Source organism: Chanodichthys erythropterus, chromosome 8, assembly GCF_024489055.1.
Source record: "Chanodichthys erythropterus isolate Z2021 chromosome 8, ASM2448905v1, whole genome shotgun sequence".
Classification (NCBI taxonomy): domain Eukaryota; kingdom Metazoa; phylum Chordata; class Actinopteri; order Cypriniformes; family Xenocyprididae; genus Chanodichthys; species Chanodichthys erythropterus.
Window position 1 is genome coordinate 29,319,877 of NC_090228.1, and position 13,462 is coordinate 29,333,338.

Sequence of the window (13,462 nt, forward strand, 5' to 3'; positions counted from 1 at the left end):
TTTGTATTCACTGCTGTATGCATATTTTATGATAAGAAACCCATGGTTACTGTAAACTCACCTATACCAAGTTTGGTGTCTACGAGTTTGTATTTTGAAGATTTAAATGATATGATATATTGATAGCTATGCAACATATCAAGGCAATTTTATTTGTATAGCACATTTCATACACAATGGTAATTCAAAGTGCTTTACATAAAAAATAATAATAAAAATAGAACATAAGGAATAGAAATAACAGTAAAAACAGAGAATTTTGCTATCTGGATGGAAGAGCTAGGAAGTCTCAGGGAGTTTGTTGTTGTTGTTGTCCATCAGAGTGGATCTAAACAGATCTATCCATCAGAGCAGATCAAAATGGATCTTCCTCACACGACAGGACTGCTACCTGTTAAGGCTCTTCAAACTGATAAACAAAGTTTCAATCTCCCCTTTTGCCAAGACACCTCAAACTGCACCACGCAGACCTAATCCCCCTTCCGGAGATATCTTATCTATGCAACGCAGTTCAAATTTCCCCTTTGGAATGTGTCCTGACTGTAATCCAGAGATATCTTAACCATGCACTACAGCTTAAATTTCCCCATGGTTTGTCCCCTTATCCAATGTAACGAGGTCAGTAGATGTGGGAAGAAGGAGGCGGGAACCGGCGAACATTCAAACAAACTTTAATGTAAAATAAACAAAGAACAAAACAAAAGTAATGCCGGCAGACCCTCGCGGACGTCTGCCGGCCACACAAACATAATAAAACATAAAATAAAGTCCAGGCCTGGTCCTCTCTCGTCCTTCACTGTAGTCGCTCCTCCTTTTATGCCTCCGGAGCTCCTCTGTGAGAGACTCGAGGCCGGCACGCCTCGCAGGTGACGCTCATTATAACTCGGGTCACCGCCCTCGCGCCGTTCCCTCACGGCTCTCGCCCGCCCTGCTCGTCACATACCCCCAACACCCCTCGCAGGCCGGGGGGTTCTCCCGCGACTGTGCTTACTCCCCCCCCGGGGCCTGTCTCGTCGGCTGCAGCACCTGGGGGTAAGGACAGACGAGACAAGGAAAAGGAGACGGAAGCAAGGGGAGCGACAGGATGAGAGAGGGGAGAGAGGAAAAAGAAAGAGAGAGAAAAAAAAAAATTCTTGGTCCGGTTCCCCGACACACTGCCGCTCGGTCCTCAGCCTGTCAAGAGGCTCTTCCTTGCGGTGCCACATGCGATGGCACTGGACGCGTGGTGGACGGCCCGAACCTCGACCGCCTCCTGGCGGCCGGCGATGGCTCCCCCGGCTGAGGGCAGCCGGCAGCGAGTCCCCCGTGCCCTGCTCCTCCCCTTCATGGCGGATGGCAGCAGGCTCCGGCCCACGGCGGACGGCGGCGACTCCTCCACTCCCTCCTGGACGGCAGCCACCCCACCTCGTCCCAGGAGCACGGCATCCGGGTCTCCGTCCCACCTTTCACAAGGCTCCAGCACCACCACCTCGGGCAGCCTCTCGCGGTCTTCACTTCCGCGCTGCTCGAACTCCGCAGCACCGCGATCCCCCTCAGCAGCGAGGGCTCTCCGACAGCATGTCCCTCCTTCCTCCCGGGGTTCGGCACCAATGTAACGAGGTCAGTAGATGTGGGAAGAAGGAGGCGGGAACCGGCGAACATTCAAACAAACTTTAATGTAAAATAAACAAAGAACAAAACGAAAGTAATGCCGGCAGACCCTTGCGGACGTCTGCCGGCCACACAAACATAATAAAACATAAAATAAAGTCCAGGCCTGGTCCTCTCTCGTCCTTCACTATAGTCGCTCCTCCTTTTATGCCTCCGGAGCTCCTCCTTGAGAGACTCGAGGCCGGCACGCCTCGCAGGTGACGCTCATTATCACTCGGGTCACCGGCCTCGCGCCGTTCCCTCATGGCTCTCGCCCACCCTGCTCGTCACATCCAAATTTACCGAATTTTAACCTAATCACTTTCTTCCTAATTCTCCCAGCTCTTTCAACCAGACAGCAATATTTGAAATGCATTAAAAGTCAGAATCATGATGATACAAAAAAGATATAAAAATACATTAAAAATGAAATAAAAACAGGAAAAGAATTTAAAGAATAAAAAGATAATACATATAAAATAAAGTGCAAACAGTTTGGACATAGCACAGTGCTCAATCAGCAAATGCATAGATAAAAAGATGTGTTTTGAGTCTGGATTTGAATGTGGCTACTGTTGGAGCACATCTGATCTCTTCTGGAAGCTGTTTCCAGCTGCGGCTGGCGTAACAGCTAAAAGCAGACTCTCCTTGCTTTGAGTGAACCCTTGGTATTTCTAAATGACTTGATCCTGATGATCTGAGTGATCTGTTAGGTTTTTGTTCTATGAGCATATCTGCGATGTATTGAGGTCCTAGACCATTGAGTGATTTATAAACAAGTAACAGTACTTTAAAATTAATTCTAAATGCAACTGGAAGCCAGTGCAAGGACCTGAGGACTGGTGTGATGTGTTCATGTTTTCGGGTTCTGCTCAGAATCCTGGCAGCAGCGTTCTGTACGAGCTGCAGCTGTCTTATGGTCTTTTTGGGAAGACCAGTGAGGAGCCCATTACAATAATCCACCCGGCTGGTGATGAAAGCATGAACAAGTTTCTCTAAGTCTTGACTGGAGACAAAGCATCTAATTCTTGCAATATTTTTGAGATGATAATATGCTGATTTAATTATTGTCTTTACATGGCTATTGAAACTCAGGTCTGACTCCAAAATCACACCAAGATTCCCGACTTGATTTTTAGTTGTTTGACCCCTAGAGTGAAGGTACATGTTCACTTTGAGAACTTCATCTTTGTTTCCAAACGCAATGACTTCAGTTTTGTCTTTGTTTAACTGAAGGAAGTTTAGTCACATCCAATTTTTAATTTCATCAATGCATTGGCACAGGGAGTGAATGGGGCTGTAGTCGTTAGGTGATAGGGCTAGGTAAATCTGGGTGTCATCTGCATAGCTGTGATATGCAATTTGGTTCTTTCTCATTATTTGGCTCAGTGGCAGCATATATAGGTTGAACAGGAGGGGTGCGAGTATTGAACCTTGAGGGACTCCGCATGTCATGGATGTCCACCTTATGGTCACCGATACTAACATAATAACCTCTCCCTTCTAAGTATAACCTGAACCATTTAAGGACCATCCCAGAAAGCCCAACCCAGTTTTCCAGCCTGTCAAGGAGAATGTTGTGATCGACAGTGTCAAATGCAGCACTGAGATCGAGTAGAACCAGCACTGATAATTTACCTGAATCTGTGTTAAGGCGAATATCATTTATTATCTTTATGAGTGCTGTCTCTGTGCTGTGCTGTGATACGGTCGGAAACCAGATTGAAAATTGTATCCATTCAAGCTTAAGAACTTGTTCAGCTGATTGAAAACAACTTTTTCAATGATCTTGCATATGAAAGGAAGATTTGAGATTGGCCTGTAGTTGCTCAATGTGGTGTTATCCAGATTGCTCTTTTTTCAGGAGGGGCTTGACAACTGCAGTTTTCAGGGATTTTGGAAAAGTCCCAGAGAGAAGTGAGGCATTTACCACTTCTAGGAGATCTGCTTCTAAACAGTTAACCTGTTAACCAGCACTGTCACGCCGACGCACCAAAGCTTCTTTGTTTAAATTAGTTCAAATTTACTGTTAGATTTAATATAATTACCTTGACAAACTATACATCATTAAAAAGATCTAAGACTCGAGCTTCAATTTTTAATCTTTATTTTACACTCAACATTGTATAGTGACCGTTATTTGTTAATATGCGTCAGGAGTTATGAATATGAGAAACGGAGTCGTTACCTTTTCATTGAAATATGAGCGTCAGCTTCAGCCATTGAGAAAAAAAACTCATCATCAATCATCATGAAAAAACTCCACAAAATAACATCCCTCTGGGCTTTTAGCTTAAAAGTATGCACATTTGGAGAAATATTGATGGACTGTCATACGTTTATGTCAATTTTCTATACAGAGGAGTCATATTTATTCAATTTTTACCCAAAACACGCTGTTGTTATTATGTGAGCGCTGTATACACTGACTACTGTGTGTCCAACACCAGTAGCCGGAGGGCGCTCTGTGTACCTTTAGTCCACAAATTATACAGCATGAACAAGAGGCAGTCATGTGACATACACAGAACTAACAGAGGCTACCAGACATCGCTATAATCATTGATATAAACATACAGAACGTCACTTTTGAAAGTAATAAATACACGATTGTGACGATATGTGGTTTATCTGTGTTCTTCACGCCATGTCAGGTAACGTTATTCATAATAGTAGATTATATTTATAATGCAATGCTAATCGAGATAGCTTTTCTCATTGTGCAGAATAGCCTAAAATGATATATTTTCTGTCTGATTTTTGATCCAAAGCCACATCACATCAAATAAGGTTATTTAAAACAATCGACTAGTAAGTTTGGAGAAAAAACGTGGTTTTAATCTTATAAATTGTCGTGTTTTGATGGTGTGCTAAGCTAACATGCTAATGAGCCCAGCTTTTTTTAATCGTAAAGCTAATTTTTTTTTTCTCTTTTTTTTTCCAAGAAGGGCATTAGATACAGTTTGAAAGAAGGTGAAGTGAGAAGTTTGGTGAATGAAATAAGGGATTAAATCATCTTGAATAGAACAACAGTAATTATAATAGAGACAAAAGAAAAGAATAAGAGCCATAAGCTGGCTGGAGAGGTGTGAATGTGTTCAGGGGAGACTGAAACTGAATGGGGCTGTTAGCACCACAAACACAATATCGACAATACCCTTGAATAGATGACAATAAACATCAGTTAACATTTTAGAGTCCTTTCTAAATAAAGTCTCATGACATGGTCTTGAAAAACATGTAATAAAAATCAGAGTTTTAAACCTATCATCTTCAGATTTGAAATATAACATGGTCAGACATGTGGCTTTAGCTGCAGTGCATTTCTAGATTGCCACAAGGCCAACTTCACTTTCATTTTCATAAATATATTTAAAAAAAAATAAATTTATAATAACTTTTCAAAATTTCAAAGCTATTTTTAACTATTTTCTTGTTTGTGACAATAATTAATTATGAGTTTACCATAAACTGCAAAGTGTCTGCTTTCAAATGATACCTTACTTATGGGGGGGGGGGGGGTTGTTAGTCTCTCTACAGTAGCAAAAAGAGTGCGGGTGTTTAAGTTTTTGTTTATAATATTTGAGAAGAAGGTCTGTCTAGCTTTGCCTAATTCCACATTGAAAGCATGAAGAATATCTTTATAGATGTTATAATGGATTTCAAGTTTTGTCTTTCACCACATGCACTCAGCTTTTCTGCAATGTCTTCATATTTTGCGCTGCTGTTGAGTTTCTCCATGGTGCTTTTTGTCTGCCACTTTTCTTCCTGACTTTCACAGTGTCACAGTGACCTCGTCTTCAGGACTCCATTTCCCATGATCCTCCTGTTTCTTCACCTGCACTCACTTCCCTCGTCATCTCCCCATCATCACAGATCACTTGCACCTGGACTCTAGTATCTGCACTCCCTTTATAATGCACTCACTCCCTGCACTCCTTGTCTGTTCTATGTTGTGTTTATGTGTATGTGTGGTATTCCTGCCTTTGTTTGTTGAAGTAAAAGTATATGTTTGTGGAAATCCGTATCTGCCTCGTCTCTCGACCTGCATACCGTAACAGAAGAACGGACCAAAACCGACTGGATTTCCACAAATAAATTATGGGTTTATTTCTGGTTCTCGTGGCTCCTGCTCCCCCTCAGCCTCTTACAACGACATCTGCGGCCGACCGGCTCATCGGGCTCTTCCAGGTTGGTCGTTCACTGGAGAGGTATGTGGAGGAGTTTGTAGAGCTTGCTTTCCTGACTAACTGGTCAGATGCACTTTTGAACACCCTGTTTCTGGACAGACTGGATGATGACACTATCCGTTTTGATGAACCTGAAAATTATTTCTCCTTGAGCAAAACCATTAATCTAATTTTGTATTTAACGGATCTAATTTCTGTGTCTGAGGTTCAGGACATGTGTCAATCCCGTCCAGTCCCTTCAGAAACAGAGGTGGCCAGGCCAGTTGGTCAGACTCCTTCTTCCTCCACATATCCCTCCAGTGAACTGATTGCCTGTTCTATGCTGGACCCTCACTCCTCTACTAAGTCCAGAAGGCGGAGGAAGAAAAAAGCCCCAGCCCTCTCTGAGCCTGCCACTCCAACCCTCTCCAAGCCTGCTGCTGAGCTCTCTCCAGTCTCAGCAACCGAGCCCGCTCCCGTTCCTACGGGAAATTTTAATAGTATTTGAGGGGATGATCTCCGAGCCCGCTCCAGCCTTCTCCGGCGAGCCCACTCCCGTTCCAACGGATTATTAACAGAGTCTGCAGATATGCTTGGTGTTAAAGATATAGCCTTCATAAACAGTGCACTAGTATTCTCATTTAAGCATTGCTTTTTGACCGAGATAGATCTAGCTTCAACAGTCGGAGAGATCAATAAATCAAAGAAAATACAGAAATGATCAAATAGCGCTACATACTTGATGACAATGGATGAAATGTTTAGACTAGGGCTGGGCGATATGGCTTAAAAAAAAATCTGAGATTTTATTTATTTATTTTTTTTTTTTATATTTGAAAACAAACTACAACCGACAAAGAAATTGCTCAAAACAAATGTACTCTTTATTTTGTTCAGATTTTCGCTTATGCAGTTTAATCTAAATTTCCCCTTGTGCATAAGTGTAACAGGAAACAAGCCTCAAAACATGCTTGTAAACAAGACGGCAGGCACTGCCATTGTAAAATGTAGCTTATGAGTTTTCTATTAACTTCAAACTTAAAGTGACACAATGCACCTTCAAAATAAATTAAAATATAAGTAAAAAATTTGTGTGTCCCTCTTTGATAAAACACTTTTGGTTGAATAAATGTAACAAAAATGACAAAATTAGATCTATTACAAAAATACATACTTGTCATAGTGGTATTTATAAAGTGCAAACAAAACTTTAAACAGTTTTCCTGAATCCCTGAAATTGTAAACAAAATGAAACATCTACATCCATTACTTTAGTTTCAACATTCTTCTTTTATGCATTTTTAGCCAGGAAGACAAGCCTGTCTACTACCTCTGGCTTGAGGCATGCCCGGTTACATGTAACAATGCCCCCTCCCACACTGAAAAGCCTCTCTGATGAGTCCAGTTTTCAATAAAATGCACAGTCAAACTCACATAAGGCTGCATCGTTCGACTCGATCACAGGTCTGTTGTGGCGGAGTAAAACGACACCCCCTCCAGCTCTCTAGCGATCTTTTCACGAGTACTGTTGTACAGGTGAGGCAAGGCAACTTCAACAAAATATTTCCGGCTTGGTAGCACATACCTGGGGTCAATAACTTTAATCATGTCAATAAACCCCGGCTTTTCCACAGCTTTTAAACACACTTTGCAATGTGGTGTTATTTGTTCTGTGTCTGACACTAAAAAAGCAAACCAATTCCAAACAACGGATGAAACGGTGCCTTTCTTTGGAACGAGCTCTGCGCTGTTAACTGCCATGTTGTCTGTGTGCGGCTGACTGTAAGGAAAGCGGGGGGAGGGCAAGCCCACTCTGAACTACGGAAGCCTAAGGGGAGAGCCGGTGGTGGAAGTTAAAGAGAAAACCGATTTTCATTAAAAACAAATCGCCCTTAACGTCAAATTCGAGTTAATCGATAAAATCGATTTATCGCCCAGCCCTTTAGTTTAGACCCTTACTAATAATTAAATCTAGAGTGTGTCACGATTGTGTGTAGGTCCATGTACATGTTGAGTCAGTTCAAAGTATTCAAAACAGTTACGATTTCTTTTGCCATATTGGATTCTGCATTTTCTATGTGGATGTTAAAGTCCCCAGTAATAGCAAAACAGTCAAACTCAGAGGAAATTGCTGATAACAGTTCTGTAAAGTCCTCCACAAAGGCTGGAGAGTATTTTGGAGGCCTGTAGATAACTATAAGTAGAATGCGAGGAGCACCTTTTAACACAATACCCAAGTATTCGAAAGACAAGTAGTCACCAAATGACACTTGCTTACATTGATAGACATATTTAAATAGAGCAGCTACACCTCCACCTCTCCTAACAGCTCTGCAGACACTCATAAAAGTAAAGAGGGGCTGTTTCATTCAGGATTGTTGCACTGCAGCTGTCTTCAAGCCATGTTTCATTTAGAAGAATAAAATCTAGGTTGTTTGTGGTTATTAAGTCATTGACTAGAAGTGATTTATTTTTAAGTGAGCGGATGTTTAGAAGTGCTAACTTAACAGTCTTACTTTCTGTCTCTACAGTAATCTTAGTTTGACGTGTAATAGGTAGCAGATTAAATGGGTTTGCCAAACGGTTTGAGAAGGCCTTAGGCTTTCTATAACGTAATAAAACAGAAATAGAGAAAGCTGCAGGCACACTGGGTTCCCGCTTGTTCTGTAAACATTTGATAAAGTCACTGTTATCATAGCGTGGACCCAACACACATCACTGAGAGCTGTTATCGGTTGTTTTTGGTTCACCTAGAACAGACGGAGGAGGTTGAGGGCCCTGGCGTTGTGGCAGGGGCCGAAGAGCTCTCGCAGGAGGAGGGGGAGGGCGAGCTGGGCCCACAGGCTTTGGTGGTTTCGGGGCTTGACGCTTTTTTGTTGATATCTGGGGGCTCGCAGCAAAAGAGTGGGAGAATTTGGTTCCAGCATACACCAGTTCCTCCATTTTCTCTGAGAAGCACAGAAGAGGGGATGCTGGAGAAAGGGATAACGTGTCCGGTGAGAGGGGCTGTTGCTCTGGTGTTACCGTAGGCTGTAATATGTTGTCCTGGCTGTTTTCCCGAAAGTCGTCCTTGGGTGCTGAATCTTGGAGCAGTTCTAACACGTCACTGTCTCTCGGTGAGCTCTGTGGGCAGGGCTCAGTCAGGATTGTGTGCGTGAGCAGTGGTTGTTGTGGCTGAGTGGTGTTATCATTGACCTTGTGGGATGTGTCAACCGCATGTCCATTCAGCTGCTGAAATGAAGTCCTGTGGTCAGTTGTACTCTGTCCAAGTGTGTTTGTGCCATTCAGGTTGAGTGGATTTGCACACACTGCTGAAGGATGATGGAAGCAGAAGTAGATATTGTCCTTTAGCACTCTTGAATCCAGTTTGTTTGGGTGCAGGCCATCATGAGTGAACAGTTGTCTTTGACTCCAGAACAGATTGAAGTTGTCGATGAAATTCAGTCCTTTTAAGTTGCAGGTTTTTTGCAGCCATGTGTTAAGACCAAGCAACCGTGTAAATCTATTTGTTCCTCTTGCTGGGAGTGGTCCACTGATGAACGACTGAACTTTTAGTCTTTTAAGCATTGCAAAAAGTTCATTGAAATCCCTCTTAAGGAGTTCTGACTGCTCCTTCTGAATATCATTCTTCCCCACATGAATGATTAGTCAATTTGCAGTCTTATATTTCATCAGAATGCTCTTAAGTTCCCTGTTTACATCAGAAACTGTTGCTTGTGGGCTCGGCTGCTCTCTGAGCTGAGTGCCGCTGACTGTTCAACCTTGAGCGGTAGTTAGCATCGGTGTTAGCTGCTGGCTGATTTGATCTGTGTCCGATCATGTTTGGGGATTCCTCACCCACATTAGATTCCTCACCCACATTCATTAACACTTCAAATCTGTTCTCCAGATGTATTGGCGGTGGTAAGGAGCTATTGTTTGGGGTAGAGGATGCTACTGCATTAATACGTGATACTCGTGACAATCTGATGTCTCGAGTGCCTTTGGGTCTCGCTCCCTGTGTGTGCCATTGATTAATATGTTGATCAATTTCGGCACTCAGTACGCTCTGTTTAGGGGCATTAGATTCATGGGACTCACCGACTGTGTGCTGAGGACATCCATAACGAAGCTCTGTTGTGTGTTCCTTCTGGTTTGGTAGTCCTGCAAGTAACTTTGTTTCAAGAACTGCAATCCTTTGTAGAAGTCTGTGGCAGTTTTTGCAGCAGGTAGATTCTTCAACCAGAGGAGGCATATTATTTCTAATCCTTTTGGATGTAGGCAGCTGTGTTTTCCCTTCTCTGGAATGTAAGCTGATGACTGCCGTCAGTGGGAGGCTGGTTGGATAAAAATTCCCCTTTTTTGTAGCAATTCTTGCAGTTAAAAAATTGTTGGTGCCAAGATTTGTCGTTTGAGCACTGTGCCTATTTGCTGTAGTTAAAATTAGGAGATAAAATATAAAAGCAAAGCGCGGAGCTGTAAGCAAGAGCGTCCGAACAGTAGCGAAGCAGGAAGTAGAAGCAAGAATCAGTATTACAAGAATCTTTAATAGTTTTTTCAAAACAACTCAGCCAGTTTAACATGCAGATCCCCTACCACAAACGCAAGGGATTGTGAAAAAAGCCCCCACAGGTGGAATGTTGTCGCTCCAAAACCCAACTTTCTCATTGGTCAGGTCAACCCTAAGAGGTGTGACTTCAACCTGAGGTTAAAATTGAGCACACAATGCTCCTCCCTCTCTGTCTTGCTTCGATGGACTGACGCCCTGCAGGGCGACCTCTTCAGGTCAAGGCCTGTAGTCCTAAACCTGCACCCCAGCCCTTCTCATCTAGAAGGGAGAAAGACCTCTTTCCTACTACAAGAGTCAAAATATAGCTGCGAGCAGAGATGGCGGGCCCAAGCCCGGTGGCACCGCCACCCCGGTGGCTTCAGGGCAACTGTGCACAGCGGGCAATAGGCACTTAAAACGGTGAAACATCAAAGGACTATGTCAAATTCACTCCACATTTACTGCACTACAAGGTGCCGCTATAGAGCCCCTCCTCCCTGCCCATTTTCAAAGGATTACATGTGCCAAGTTTTAACATTATTCTGATGAATTTTGAAGCAAATCAGGTAAAAATAAGAGGGTGATCTCAATGTATGCTGAAAGTGACACATTTTCTGCTTCCAGTTGGTGGCGCTATGACTTTGAATCACAATAGTCAAATCCATGTGATCAGCCTTGTACAACGAAGACTAAGCCAAAGTTTCATCAAAATCAATTAATGTATGCAGAAGTTATAACACTTTGTTTCCCTTTTCTTGCCATAAATTCGTTGCCTCGCCACGGCCAAACCGTTTGAGATATCCAAAATCCGTTTGCAATTAAACAACTTCAATGTGTTAGCAACAAGTTAAAAAAGCTTGGTGTAAATTGGATAAACCCTGTAGGAGTAGTAGTATAAAATTCATAGCCTGTTTTTTCAAAAAATTAACATTCAAACAAAAATAGCCGACTTCCTGTTGGTTGGAGCTAATGAATGTAAATTAGAAAATTGTCCAGCTTGATGAGAACAATATGTGTACCGAGTTTGGTGACTGTAGGAAAAACTAACCCCCCCACTTTTGACAAAAGGTGGCGCTACTGAGCCCCTTCACCACGCCCATTTCTATGGCTTTGTCCATGTCTACTGGTTGACAATATTGATGTGTGTGTCGAGTTTCATGCAATTTGAAGCATGTTAAGAGCCTCAAAAACACTCAAGAATATTATTACAGTTTGACCTGTTGCCATGGCAACAATATTTCAAATATCAAAAATCCTGTCATAGGTCTACATCTGCTGTGTATTGACATTACACTGATGAAGTTTGAAGCAAATCAGGTAAAAATAAGAGGGTGATCTCAAAGCATTTCAAAAAGTGATACACTTCCTGCTGCCAGTTGGTGGTGCTATAACTTTGACTCACAATAGTCACATCCATGTGATCAGACTACTACAACCAACACACTCCTGAAGTTTCATAAACATCAATCAATGTATGCAGAAGTTATAACACATTTCCTGTTTCCCTTTTCTCGCCATAAATTCGTTGCCTCGCCACGGCCAAACCGTTTGAGATATCCAAAATCTGTTTGCAATTAAACAACTTCAATGTGTTAGCAACAAGTTAAAAAAAGCTTGGTGTAAATTGGATAAACCCTGTAGGAGTAGTAGTATAAAATTCATAGCCTGTTTTTTCAAAAAATTAACATTCAAACAAAAATAGCCGACTTCCTGTTGGTCGGAGCTAATGAATGTAAATTATAAAATTGTCCGGCTTGATGAGAACAATATGTGTACCGAGTTTGGTGACTGTAGGAAAAACTAACCCCCCCACTTTTGTCAAAAGGTGGTGCTACTGAGCCCCTTCACCACGCCCATTTCTATGGCTTTGTCCATGTCTACTGGTTGACAATATTGATGCGTGTGTCGAGTTTCATGCAATTTGAAGCATGTTAAGAGCCTCAAAAACACTCAAGAATATTATTACAGTTTGACCTGTTGCCATGGCAACAATATTTCAAATATCAAAAATCCTGTCATAGGTCTACATCTGCTGTGTATTGCCATTACATTGATGAAGTTTGAAGCAAATCAGGTAAAAATAAGAGGGTGATCTCAAAGCATTTCAAAAAGTGATACACTTCCTGCTGCCAGTTGGTGGCGCTATAACTTTGACTCACAATAGTCACATCCATGTGATCAGACTACTACAACCAACACACTCGTGAAGTTTCATAAAGATCAATATATGTATGCAGACGTTATAACACATTTCCTGTTTCCTTTTTCTCGCCATAAATTCGTTGCCTCGCCACGGCCAAACCGTTCGAGATATCAAAAATCCCCTGGCAATTTTTAATCATCAGTGTCTTGACTTCATGCTGACCGAGTTTGGTGGCGATCGGATTAATCGTCTAGGAGGAGTATATCAAATTCCAGAGCATGCGTTTTTCAAACAACCCTTAATAGCTGACTTCCTGTTGGCGTGGCGTTTAACTTAGAGCATGAAAGTTGTTCGGCCTGATGAGGTCTATATGTGTACCGAGTTTCATACTAATACGTGCAAGCATGTTTAATATATGGACAAAATTTTCAGACTTTTTTCAAGGGGGCGCTGTCGAGCCCCCCTGCCACGCCCGGATACCAGCCTCTGGGGCGTCCTAATGGCCGCGGATTCCAATGTGTGTGCCAATTTTCAAGAGTTTTTGAGCATGTTAAGGCCCCCAAAAAGCCCCGGAAGACGGAAAAAAATAAATAAAAATATAGCTGCGAGCATCGATGGCGGGCCCAAGCCCGGTGGCACCGCCACCCCGGTGGCTTCAGGGCAACTGTGCACAGCGGGCAATAGGCACTTAAAACGGTTAAACATCAAAGGACTATGTCAAATTCACTCCACATTTACTGCACTACAAGGTGCCGTTATAGAGCCCCTCCTCCCTGCCCATTTTCAAAGGATTACATGTGCCAAGTTTTAACATTATTCTGATGAATTTTGAAGCAAATCAGGTAAAAATAAGAGGGTGATCTCAATGTATGCTGAAAGTGACACATTTTCTGCTTCCAGTTGGTGGCGCTATGACTTTGAATCACAATAGTCAAATCCATGTGATCAGCCTTGTACAACGAAGACTAAGCCAAAGTTTCATCAAAATCAATT